Below are 14,666 nucleotides of genomic sequence, written 5' to 3'. Positions count from 1 at the left end.
GCTTGCCGAAGACATTGTAATGCTGTCAGTCAACAAAAGACTTGGAAGAGCAGTTGAACATAAAGCAGGATACAAGGTGAACATCAACAAAAGGAAGACAAGGATAATTAAATGTAGCCAAATTAAATGAGGTGATACTGAAGGAATTAGATTAGGAAACGAGACACTAAAAGTAGTAGAAGAGTTTTGTTGCATGGGCGGCAAAATAACTGGCGATGGCCGAAAAGGAGAGAATATAAAATGTAGACTGGTAATGGCAAGAAAAGTATTTCTGAAGAAGTGAAATTTGTAAACATTGATTATAAATTTTAGTGTTAGGAAGTGTTTTAAGGCATTTGCAGTGTAGCCTTGTAGGTAAGTGAAACTCGAGCGATGTACAGTTCAGACAAGAAGAGAATAGAAGCCTTAAGAACATTCTCCAGATCTTAACCTAAACAGAAGATGAGGAATATGTCTTTTAGTAGTTACATGTCACATAGAGCATCAAACCAGTCTTCGGACTGAAGACCACAACAATGACAATTGAGCCAGTTATAAGGACGGCCTACAGGTTAAGGTGGGTTCCGAACCTCGATGCACGGCATTCTTCTCACCAACAAACATTGCCAGAGGTAAAAGAAGTGGTGGTTACAGATAAATTCATGGGATCGACTATGTATCGAACCTGAGACATTTGGATTGGCGGTCTGCCGCTTTACCTCCGAGACACAGAACAGAACAACAGCGCCGCTTAACTCTTTTAATGCAGCAGTTTCTTTGGTCTTCTGCAGAACCATACCGTTTTTATGCCGATTAATAGAACTTGAAGTACAGTTTCCAGTGCCAAAGAAGAGCAGCGGTATGAAGCTTAAAGTGCTCCTCCTACACTGATTTTGAAGTCATTCAGTCTTCACGATCATGACAGAACATCAGGCCACATATATAAGGTGAAGGAACATTACAAAGCTTGTCCTGTCCGTCGCCACTGGTGAAGCAAAACTTGGTGCCTGCCTCAGCTCTAGTTGGCTACAGCCACGCTTGCTTCTCAGGAAGGTTTGCATCAGCGACGTTTCGCGCGAAGTGTCGTTTTTCCGCGGGATACAGTCCCACGTGCATTTACGCGGTCCCCGAAGCACTCAGCTTCCAGCAAAGCACCGACGCTTCCGTAATGCTACTTGAGAGCTCCCATCCACACATCGGTTCCTATTTCTCATAGCGCACCCTTGCTTAATTTTAATTTATGTATTGCAAGATACACAGCCAGCTGCAGATAGCAAATCAAAACAGCGTTACAGACTATATTTAAAGTAGAACTGACAGCAGTTAACAAATAGGGAGTACGACGCACAATGGCTATTATCAGTATAGGGTTAACTTGAAGAATATGACCAGAATAAAATGCTTCATAAGTGAGAACATGTTTGTTAGATCAAGAAACATTTTAGTAGACTTCTTTTTTTAAAGTCTCTATGATTTGTCTTTTTGTCGTTGGCATCCTATTAGCGCCTTTTACGTAAGTCGAACATAAAGCGCTATAAACAACTGCTTTCTGATAAAAGCAAATTGTATTTTTGATACGCATCTTTACTTTAGAACATGATTGCACTTTGAAGTTCTTATCTCCTAAAATCAAACAGCTTATGTAAAAAGGATAAAAACCTTAACCGAAGAACACTATAGGGGGCAAAATGTTTCATTGCTATCGTAAATTGTACTGTACCAACTTTATTCAAAGGAAGTCATTATTTAAAGGTTACTCAGTAGTTAATTACATCTCCATGGTATGTTACACATCAAATTAAGTACAAAATGTCTTGTTTTATAACCTAATACAATCATAAATTTTACGAGGGTTTTGTAATCCAGGATTATAGCATCTATAATGAAAATGTACAAGGCATCCCATATATTTAGGGTTGTTGAGTATTCTAAATTGATAGTTTTGAGATGAGGAATCAGTGGGAAGCAAAAAAAATTTTTCACAGGATAGTGAGGTACTGAGGAAGCAACATTTTTGACTTAGTGTTTTTAAACTACTTATGTTTTCTTATCGTCGTCGAAGTCGTTACCTTTCAAGCCCCTACCAAGTGGACGATTTCCCCCAGCGGTGTTACATCAAGTCGTTTGAGTACGGACCGCAGTAGAAACAGAAGAAGAGTTAATTGGTAACTTCCTAACGGCCTATGTCACTGCAGAACACAAAACGGGGTAACTGAGGGAGACAGAAATAATCTGATGCGCCGCTGAAATGTGTGCACTGAGAATAGTGTTTGCCATTCCGAAGAGTTGGGCTTCAAATGTTGCCAAAATGTGGAACTTGTTTATGTTATTACAAAACAAATTTTCATTTCCTACAATTCTCAGTTTAGCATTCCCTACAGTTTGGATAACTTTCGCCCTGAAAATATGTGACTCCTTGTACCAGGTCGTTATAATTAAAGGGCAGGTATTCACAGAGGTCCAATTAGTGCTACAATTGTCGTATGGGAAGGGAACTTGTAGATATTCTATTGCTTTAATGCGGAACTGATTAATGCTGGCAAAAACTAGTCTCAGTTTTTGTCAACAGGTGCAAATCTAGCACAGCGAATGCGGGAGCCGGCCGGAGTGGCCGTGCGGTTCTGGGCGCTACAGTCTGGAACCGCGCGACCGCTACGGTCGCAGGTTCGAATCCTGCCTCGGGCATGGATGTGTGCGATGTCCTTAGGTTAGTTAGGTTTAGTTAGTTGTAAGTTCTAGGCGACTGATGACCTCAGCAGTTCAGTCGCATAGTGCTCAGAGCCATTTTCGAATGCAGAGAAGACGCATATAATGTTGTTGTTGTTGTGGTCTTCAGTCCTGAGACTGGTTTGATGCAGTTGTCCATGCTACTCTATCTTGTGCAATCTTCTTCATCTACAAGTACCTACTGCAACCTACATCTTTCTGAATCTGCTGAGTGTAGTCATGTCTTGGTCTCCCTCTACGATTTTTACCCTCCACGCTGCCCTTCAATACTAATTTGGTGATCCCTTGATGCATCAGAACATGTTCTACCAACCGATCCCTTCTTCTGGTCAAGTTGTGCCTCAAACTTCTCTTCTCCCCAATCCTATTTAATACTTCCTCATTAGTTATGTGATGTACCCATCTAATCTTCAGCATTCTTATGTAGCACCACATTTCGAAAGCTTCTATTCTCTTCTTGTCCAAACTATTTATCGTCCATGTTTCACTTCCATACATGGCCACACTTCATGTAAATACTTTCAGAAATGACCTCCTGACATTTAAATCTATACTCGATGTTAACAAAGTTCTCTCCTTCAGAAACGCTTTCCTTGCCATTGCCAGTCTACATTTTATATCGTCTCTACTTCGACCATCATCATTTCCAAAAATCTTGTTCCTCCTGCCACCGAACTTCACTAATTCCCGCTACATCTAACTTTAACCTATCCATTTCTATTTTTAAATTTTCTAACCTACCAGCCCGATTAAGGGATCTGACATTCCACGCTCCGATTCGTAGAACGCCAGTTTTCTTTCTCCTGATAACGACATCCTCTTGAGTAGTCCCCGCCCGGAGATCTGAATTTTACCTCCGAAATATTTTACCCAAGAGGACGCAATCATCATTTAACCATACAATAAAGCTGCATGCCCTCGGGAAAAATTACGGCTGTAGTTTCCCCTTGCTTTCAACAGTTCGCAGTACCAGCACAGCAAGGCCGTTTTGGTTAGTGTTACAATGCCAGCTCAGTCAATAATCCAGAATGTTGCCCCTGCAACTACTGAAAAGGCTGCTGCTCCTCTTCAGGAACCACACGTTTGTCTGGCCTCTCAACAGATACCCCTCCGTTGTGGTTGTACTTAAGGTACGGCTATCTGTATCGCTGAGGCACGCAAGCCTCCCCACCAACGGCAAGGTCCATGGTTCATGGGGGGACGCGTATAAATGTTTTCATATTTATTGGAATGCGAACGGTTCGTGGGCGAAAACGATCAAACAAGTGAGAAAGGCTTAATGTTGATTTTATTATTAACCGTAAATACACAGTATGTTCAATATGAGCACCAGGGATGCCGAGGAGACGCTATATAGTGCCAGATCTGCACCTGGTGACCAAAACTGGAGTAATTTTTTTACAGCATTTATCACTTCCGCGTCAACACAATAGCATGTCTTACTAAACTTCACTGACATACGATAATTACAACCCACAATGGACCACTGTGAGTAGCTGTAGTTTAATCCTAACCGCCGGCCGGTGTGGCCGAGCGGTTCTAGGCGCTTCAGTCTGGACCCGCGTGACCGCTACAGTCGCAGGTTCGAATTCTGCCTCGGGCATGGATGTGTGTGATGTCCTTAGGTTAGTTAGGTTTAAGTAGTTCACGTAGTTCTAAGTTCTAGGGGACTGATGACCTCAGATGTTAAGTTCCATAGTGTTCCGAGTGATTTGAACCATTTTTAATCCTAACCACCCGATATCAAATGAATTTATTATTGATACTGAAATCGACTTCTTGTGTAACACGTTCAGCTAAATTCAGCGTTACACATACGCGATTACGTACCAATGCATCACAGAGGCCAGCGCTGCTACGTTAGAATGCACACACTCAGTTTGCTGTGTGCAGTAGCCAATTACTGGCAGCATTAAAACGGCTAAGTGAGTAACTGTTTTTTTAAGAAACAACAGTTATGAGTTAGGGCTGTACGATGCCACACACCATGACAGACGAGATGGGATGCAGGTTTGTCAGGGAGGAGACGGTAGGAGGGAGGGCCGGGTATAAACAAGTGAGCAGGAAGCAGATGTGGCCCTGCGGATGCGTAAATTAAAAAAAAAAAAAAAGGGTGGGTGGCCGAGCCGGAGGTCGCAGCAGCGGCGACGAGAAACGGGCCGTGGCGAGGGGAGTTCTGGCAGTGAGGCTGCCAACACGAGAGCCCGACATAAGCAGTTTCTCTATAAACTAAAATCTTTGGTACAACAGTTCATCTACAACTACATTCACTCTCCGTGTGGCGCTTGGAGGAGAGTGTCTCGTACGCTACTAGTTATTTACTTTCCTGCTTCAGTAGAAAATAGAGCGAAGGAAAACAACTGTCTGTATGCCTTCGTACGAGTCCCAGCTTCGTGCTCCTGACGCGAACTCTACGTCCGCGGCAGCAGAATCGTTCTGCAGTCGCGTTCAAATGCCGGTTCTCTAAGCTTATTGAGAAAGTTACTTTGCATGTCTGAAAGAATCAGACACTACTGATGATCGCCGGCCGCTGTGGCCGAACAGTTCTGGGCGTTTCAGTCCGGAACCGCACTGTTGCTACGGTCGCAGGTTCGAATCCTGCCTCGGGCATGGATATATGTGATGTCCTCAGGTTAGTTAGGTTCACGCCTCCTAGGCCGACCGAAATACGTCACGCTGTTTACTTCCTTAAACCAAAGTCTCCTACATTCATCACCAACTTTCATGTATGACTAATAAGTAATATAGCTATCCCTAACACAGTGGCGGCCAAGATATTCGCTTCAGTGAATTTATGGTTCAAATGGCTCTGAGCACTATGGGACTTAACAGCTATGGTCATGATTCCCCTAGAACTTGTAACTACTTAAACCTAACTAACCTAAGGACATCACACAACACCCAGTCATCACGAGGCAGAGAAAATTCCGGGAATCGAACCCGGGAAGAGTAAAAGCTACCGCACGACCACGAGCTGCGGACAGTGAATTTATTCCGAATTCATTTTTCCCAATATTGTTCCACGAGAACAACGTCGACTTCTCTCCAGGGATTCCCATATGAGTCCACGAAGTATCTCCGTAATACTCGCTTGGTGATCGAACCTACTGGTACTTAACAGTTTAATTACTCTCTTTTTCATCTGTCTCGTATTCATTTGATTGCCTTCATATTGACCAACATTAAAATTCCATGGTAAACTCATATGATAGGAATCCCATTCAAATTTACCCCAACGGGAAAGGGGAAATGTCATTCAGACAGTACCCTCCACAATACACATGCACTTTTAAGGCAAAGAGCTAATTTCTTGGTATTAACAGTCGACTACGACTTGGACTTGCAGGCATTTCACTGCCTGGTGGGGTGCAGTCTAAGGTTGGTTGCTGTTCCTGCAGTTAATTTTCTGTCAAGTCCTTTTTTATTCCTGGCCTTGTGGACTGACCTATGATGTTGTGTGGTGTGGGTATGTCCTCTGGTTGGTGGGTGTGATTTTCACTGAGAGTTCTGGCTTGGCACAGAAGGCCCTTGCAGACTGGCGGATGCGATCGTGTAATAGAGGAATGCCTGTGTCCTCGAGAAGTAAATATGGTGGTTATGAAACTTCCTGGCAGGTTAACACTGTGTGCCGGACCGAGACTCGAACTCGGGACCTTTGACTTTCACGGGCAAGTGCTCTACCATCGAAGCACGACTCACGCCCGGTACTCACAGCTTTAATTCTGCCAGTATCTCGGCTCCTACCTTCCATACTTTACAGAAGCTCTCCTGCGAATCTTGCAGAACTAGCACTCCTGGAAGTAAGGATATTGCGGAGACATGGCTTAGCCACAGCCTGGGGGATGTTTCTAGAATGAAATTTTCACTCTACAGCGGAGCGTGTGCTCACATGAAACTTCCTGGCAGATTAAAACTGTGTGCCGGGCCGAGACTGGAACTCGGAAACTTTGCCTTTCACGGGCAAGTGCTCTACCAACTGAGCTACAAAGGATGACTCACTCCCCGTCCTCACAGCTTTAATTACGCCAGTACCTCGTCTCCTACCTTCCAAACTTCACAGAAGCTCCCCTGCGAACCTTGCAGAACTAGCACTTCTAGAAGAAAGGATGTTGCGGAGACATGGCTTAGCCAACAGGCTGGGGGATGTGGCTGTGGCTGTTTTGTATCCGCTGGAGCATTTTGATGTGGGTTGGGGCAGCGTTGCCCCACAACGTGTACTCCAGTAGTTTGAACTACTTTCGGTGCTACCTGTGGTGGTTGTCTCGTGTGTTGTGACTGGATGGAAGGGGCCAAGAACTCCATCCTCAGTCCTCACCTCTGAATTGTTTCGATTTCTTTCTCTAACATGATACGGGTTGTAATCCCAAACACTCGGACAATACTGAAGAATGGCTCGCACTAATGTTCTATATGTGTTCTCCTCTATAATGAGCTACAGTTTCCTGTTCTCGCAATGAACCGAAGTCAACCATTCGCCTTTCCTCCCTCCTTCTTTACTTGCTCGTTCCCTTTTACATCCTTTTGTAACGTTACATCTGAATATTTAATTGATGCAACTGTGTGAAGCATTACACTAGTAACTCTGGGTTCAAACATTACACGGTTGTTTCCCCTACTCATTTGCATTAAGTCACATGCTTCAACATTTTGAACACGTTACAATTCATCATATCAACTACAATTTTCCCTAAGTCATCACGCAACACAGCGTCATCAGGAAACAACCGCAGATTGTTCCTCACCCTACGCTACGGTGGCAGGTTCGAATCCTGCCTCGAGCATGGATGTGTGTGATGTCCTTAGGTTAGTTAGGTTTAAGTAGTTCAAGTTCTAGGGGACTGATGACCTGAAATGTTAAGTCCCATAGTGCTCAGAGCCATTTGAACCATCTCTGATGCGTACTCGTTGTCAAGGACAACGTACTGCGTTCCAGTACTTAAGAATTCTTCAAGCTCCTTACATACCTGGGAACCTAATCCTTATTCCCGGATCTTCATTAACATCTGCAATGGTGCTCCGAGCAAACGCTTTCTGAAAACGTAATAATATTTAGTCTGCCTGTTGGCCTTCATCCATGGTTCGAAAAACGTACTGTGCGAAAAGAACAAGCTGACTTACAAACGATCGGCCTTTTTCTATATCTTTGCTGATTTTTGGATAGAAGCTCTTCTGTTTCATGCAAATTTATTGTATTCGAACTCTGAATATTTTCAGGAATTAAGCAGCAAACCCATGTTAAGGGTAGTGGTCTTCAATTTTTGGGATACGTTCTTTTACCATTATTAAATACAGTACCCACTCCGCGCTTTTTTTCAGTCGCTTGGGACTTTGGGATAGTTCACGTGCTGTGTTCAAGAACTGGTCAGTTTGCGCGGGATCCATGAGGACCATTCCTACAATTAAACAACGCTAAGAGCCTAGCTCGTGACAGTTCCTCACAATTGTTGCTGCAGTATTTATTTAATTGCTTTTCGAGTGCATATCACGAGTCTCGCACCAATTCAACATAAATAGTACACAAACATTTATGAAAATTGCAACATTCATAAGTAATAGTGCGAATCGTTCCAAAATTGGAGGATGTGTAAGAACTGTGGTGTAATAAAAGTAATTGAAATGGCTGAATGCTGGTGTGCACATAGACTCATTCGTGCCCTGTTTTATGTGACTGAAAAGATTAGTGTTGTGCCACGTCCAGGTGGTACAAAGCTGTCAAACAAAGTGGAAACGTTCAACCAAATGCTAGTGTGCCTCGTCAATCTCAAAGGGTGTGGTCTCAGCATGTGTCAATGTGAATGAATGGTATCCGGGAAGAGGGTTTATCGTATCGTCGCACTGCGGCTCGTACAGGGTACGTTGTTACGACAGTGTGATCTGCGGACAGAAGAAGGTCGTACACGTTGAGGGTCAGGTACTGGACTATACAGTTTAAGCACAACGCGAAATGATCGCCATCTTTCCACGTTATATAACCAACTGAACAGTTTTGTTAACAATGTTGGCTCACTGTTTCGTTACGGCAACGTGTGAAGACGTTTCTGCTTAGACGGTTCGATGATGTTTGCTGCGGGTGATACATAAACCGTTGGATCGGCTTCCACTGACCAGAAACCAACATTGCCTCAGACTGCACGGTAACACCGTCACCCGGAGTGGCCGAGCTGTTCTAGGCGCTACAGTCTGGAACAGCGCGACCGCTACGGTCGCAGGTTCGAATCCTGCCTCGGGTATGGATGTTTGTGGTGTCCTTAGGTTAGTTAGGTTTAAGTAGTTGTAAGTTCTAGGGGACTGATGACCTCAGCATTTAAGTCCCATAGTGCTCAGAGCCAAAACCGTCACTAGCATGCTGAGTGGTAGAATGTGTTATCCAACAGTGACGATCGCCTATGTGTTTCGAGCACTTTCTATCATGGTGAACATTATAGCGGCAAAACGCCAAGAATGATAATTCTGGGGCGCCATTAGCGGTAACATGCAATCTTGCAATCTTCCACATTTTGAGGTCAATCTGAACCACCTCCACATATCGTAATTCAGCATGACGTAGTCTGCCCACATGTGGGGAAGCATGTGCGAGCCTTCTTCGAAGAATGGCGTGTACCATTGCTTCCTTAGCCTTCACGTTTGCCTCAAAAGTAGTCCATCAAGCACGTCTGCATGTGGTCATTTGGCAACTTTTTATTCTTGTCGTCCTGCATCACTGTCGACACTTTATGGGTGCACATGCAAACCGGTTGTCAGTGTGTTCCCCAGCAGCATATCAAGGCCCCCTTTATTTCATTCCACAACATATAAAGGCTCTGATTATAGCATGTAGCAGCTCCACTCTGTAATGAATTCTTTTAGTCGAAGTGCACTTTCAGTTATATAATTCTAATAATTTGTGTATTCACATGCTTTTAATCTGTACAATAAATTTCATTGTAACCACATGTCTCTTCTTTGTGTTGCAATTTTCAGAAACAGTAATGCACAACTCATGATTCAAGCAAGTTTGTGTTAGAACATACTGCGTAAATAGCATAAAATTAATTTTGAACAGTGAGATAAAGAACATAACAAACATTAAAAATTTACCCTTCAGGACACATCTTCAAACTGCCAAAAACTGCTGTTTCAATATTTTATTTTTGTTTTATTATATTTAAGACTAACGGAGGTCGCAGATCGTCGTAAGATCGAACATATTGATCCAGAAGTCATTATGAATTAAGACACAAAGAAATTACAGACATTGGCTGCAAGTGGCTGTTGACTGAAATCAATGGGGAAAGTCAATAAATGTCTGACTTGGCATAGAATTGTTAGATCCGAGGTATTACTTCATGGATCCAAAGATTTTTCCCACTTCGGTAACTGTAGTGGCGTGGGAATTGGGAAAATAAATGAAAGCCTTCAGTGATTTTGCAGGATATGCAGTATTTCAGCAAAGTTTTCTTCCTTGGTATGTTTACAATACTTCCTATCTACTGATAGAATCAAAAGGACTCACAACAACGTGTGACCATGCATATACAGGTGTTTCGCCGAATCCCGTAAGAGTTCGAGCACTGAAGAGATGATTGGCCGTCACGCCTCTATATATATAAATTTGTAGTGTCTGTTCTTTCGGTCATATCCGACATTGTAAGTATTATGAAGTAAAATGTAAGGGAAGTCGATCGCTAGTGCACACACAGCATGATGCTAATCACAAAAGTGTAATTATTTATTACATGAGGATAATAATAATGTAACAAGTACTGATGCTGAAAAAATTTAAAAGTGTTTTTGAGTTTGTTTGAGGCTACATATCAATAAGTGAATGCACATAATGACTCAAAGCCGTAGCAAAAATATGCATTTATGTGCAGTGGAATCTAAATCTACATCACTACATCTTTCAAATAAGGTGGCAAAAGTTTATACCACTGTAAATCATCTTTAAAATTTTGTGGCTATGGATGCAAGAAATTCTGGACATGTGTGCTGGTCAAAGTGTTACACTACAGTCACTGCAGGAACAATGGTTCCAGTTGGCAACATGGCAAACCAATATGAATAATACTAGAGATATGAGGAAACTGTGTAACTTCTTTGCCATCATCAACAACACGTATTCAACCGTTACAAGGTAACCACCTTTATGTAATTTGATACATGGTTGAATATAAGGGAGGAACAGTCTCTTAGTTCATATATTTTGAATTTTGAACAACATAGTCTTATAAATTTTGTATGTCTGTTTTAATATTACTTAAGAACATTCCAAAACCTTCTCCATTTGTTATTTGGGAAGAGTTAATTGTTTTGCAAAATACGTTTTCACAAAATGTATAAATCTGAAACAAAAGTGCCAGTCCTATCATAATTTATTAATTCATTAGTGGAATTAAATGCCACTAATTCAAACAGTTGCTGAAATGTATTACCCTGTTTAACCCATTTCAGTTAAATTCACCTGTGGTCAAAGTAATAGTTAACACTGATAATTTTCAATAATTAAATCAAAGTATGTTTCAGGTTGGTAACCAGAATGCTACATTGTCAAAGTATCTGCTTATGTGTACCTTTTTTCAATGAAGTCTACAAGTAATTAGTATTTATTTCAAATGATATGTTAGTTGTAGCTCTCATCCTGATGCTGATAATTCACTATTGGTTTGGTGGGTATCACTAAGTATGAAAACAACATGAAAGAATGAAATATAGAGCTTTCTGTTCATTTGCTAGTGGCAGGCAAAATATACACTTTAGGTAAAATATCCACCTTACATTTTAGAATTAAACACGCGATTGCCTTTATTAAAGTATTCAGTATAGGCTTATTCATGATCAGGAAAGTCAGTATTGCTATTGGTGATGTATTTTCCATGAGTAGTAACAATTCTTGAATCCAAACTGCGTTATGATGACGAAAACAGGACTTTCTGGATGTTATATTACTGTGACAACTACATAAAAGAAAGATAGGTTACATACGATTTTACCATAATTTGCTAGTGTCAATATTATGATATGTCCAGAAGTGAAGGTCACAAAGGGAGGTCATGTGGCGAGACGCATCACAGCTGGCCAGAACGAAATAGTAACTTTGCCTAATGAAGAATCTGCACAAGAACTGTTATAGGAGGAGGGAGGAAGGTGGAGTTTAACGTCCCGTCGACAACAAGGTCATTAGAGACGTAGCACAAGCTCGAATTAGGGAAGGATGGGGAAGGAAATCGGCCGTGCCCTTTCAAAGGAACCATCTCGGCATTTGCCTGAAAGATCTGAAATAAACAGATCCATGGAAAATATGTTCCATAATAATCGAAAGTCGAAGAAGAGTGGCGTCATAAGTTCACCAAACATGTAAACCGATCCTGGCTCTTCGAAACAGTCAGAAGGGCTTGTGACTTCTATTTGAATAAATTGTCCTTGTGCAACAGGGTGAAGCTTTTATACCAAGGATGACTACGTAATTAATTTGAGTTAGAGGTATTGAAGAGGTGGAATGAGACAACTGAATGTGAGTATCTATGTTGTGAGTAATTAAAGTGTCAGAACGTCTCATGGTCCTTAATGAAACCAGGCAAGAGCCCTGAGAGACACTGATCCTTGAGCTTGTGCTGAACTCTTGATATACAATGGCGAAGATTTTGTCCAAGTGTTTATGTTAATTTGCAATGGTTAATAAGATGGACCCACCAATATAAATGATTAACTGGATGGTACCTCATATCTATGTGTCACATTACCATCTCTCATTCAGGACTGAGTGCACACTGTACAAGGTCTCTAATGCACCTTGTAGTAACTACCACACTGCCCAGATCAGTAAATTAACTGAAGCCAGTAGTATAAACTAAATAATCCCATACAAATTAATTATTCTAATGTTCAAGTCGTACTGTCCATTTTAATACATCAGAATTGCAAACTTTGGATTTCACAGCATCAGCTTAGAAATTACACTTACATTTGTTTGTAAAATTTCTATTTGATATGATATAGAGCTAATTGGTAAGGCACAGACATGATCAAATTATTGGACTTAAGTTCTTTTTTAGAAATTATTTAGTGTTATATATCAAAGAAAGTAAATAAAAATTGAAACAGCTCTGTGTTGCTTCAGTGTGAATCTAAATTATTGTACTGTATTGAAACATCACAATGGTATTTTTAGTCTTGGACTGTGTAAGCCCTCTTGAGTGAATAATTATATTTAATCAAAGAAAAAATAAAATGTTTTCACTGAGAAGAAACTTGAAAAACGTTTAAATATATTTATATTCCACATTCAAGTACTCATGTTTATCACTTATTAATTTTTTGTTTCCAAGAGCAAACAAAGATCTCTGTCAATTTGTTTCTTTCATCTTTCTCTTCTTGGTTGTAGATTACAGGATGGAAGGACCACATAAGCAGTCACATAAGCATAATAGGAAATATTTCAATAGCCACTTGCAATATGTGTCTTCATTTCATTACCATACCATGCTCACTAAATACTGAATGCCTTTTTTTAAGTGGATCATCTCATGGGTCAGTCAGAATTTTTGTTATAAGAATTAGACAGCTTGGCCATGTTTTGTACAGCCACCACTATGTCCAACTATTGGAGATAATTATCATTTATATTTATAACATAGAACCTGCTTGTTTCATCTTAACAGCACAAACAGAAACTGACACACTTATAATTTGAAGATACATAGTCATGAAAGTTTCAACCAAGCCAGTTAATTCTATACAAAATAATCAGATTCACGTATTTAATGATGCTAGGTGAGAGAGAGAGAGAGAGAGAGAGAGAGAGAGAGAGAGAGAGAGAGAGAGAGAGAGAGAGATTCAAGGATAACAATATTATTATGTAAAAGCTCAACACAGCTTCCACTCTCACCATTATAATGAGCATTTTTGTGTGATATGAAACCACAATTTACTATTGAATCAATCTGACACTGGACATTTGTTAAAACTAGAAGATTTTTTGTAATTCCTTTCTTCCTCAGATCACATTTAAACAATGATACACTGGTGACAAAGAACATAACTGTAATTACTGTATAATTACTGTAATATATATGTAATTTTAACCACAGTTTTATATTAGATCACTGTACATTTCTTTTCCATGTGAACATGTGGGATGCATCAGAATTAAACATAAATGCAAATGAAAAAAGAAAAACTATAATAATGAACAAGGGTTACTTAGACAAAGAATAAAATTATGTCAATAATTGGTAAAAACAAAAAATCAATAAACTTGTAAAATAATATCACCCACAACATTGAATAACGAGGAGGGCTGTTACCCTCATTCAGGAGTGAACTGGAGTGTGGAATTTCATAGCTATGTGGTCTGTTTATGTGAGTCCAATATTGGGTACAAAATTTGTTGTTTAATAAAGTCGCAATAATTTTGTATAATTATCTGAATTGCATAAATAAATCACAAGATTGTGGATGTTCTTGGTTGAGCATACACACTTTCTAATTGTGATATGCTTTTGTTTACATAGAAATACTTTTCATCAACAATGTGCTGCAGACTATACCAGCTGTGAGATGTTTAAGTGTTAACTGTCATATAGATAACAGTAGCTTTAAAATATTAACTTGTATATTAAGATGTTAAAAATTAGCCACCAAAAAGCTATGATAAGTGGTTTGACAATGAACAACAAAATATGTGAAATAGATAGTTTGGCTAGTGCTGTTGGTCTGTTGATTAGAGCCTTTAACACTATGTATAGAAACAAGACTGTTTGGTTAGTCACATTCCACACATCAATGAACAGGCTCAAAATAAAACCAACAGTTAAAGTTCAAAGTTGCAATTCACATAACTGAGTTGGATGAGGAGATCTTGAAATTGAGACAAATTAAATTTTGAGATACTATAAAGGGTGTCCCTGAATAGGTAAAAATATTGAGGACTTTGGAACCCTATAATTAGAACAAAACACTTTAAAATCAACATTTCAGGAAAT

This window comes from Schistocerca gregaria, chromosome 6 (assembly GCF_023897955.1).
Source record: "Schistocerca gregaria isolate iqSchGreg1 chromosome 6, iqSchGreg1.2, whole genome shotgun sequence".
NCBI classification, from domain to species: domain Eukaryota; kingdom Metazoa; phylum Arthropoda; class Insecta; order Orthoptera; family Acrididae; genus Schistocerca; species Schistocerca gregaria.
This window is presented reverse-complemented; position numbering follows the sequence as displayed.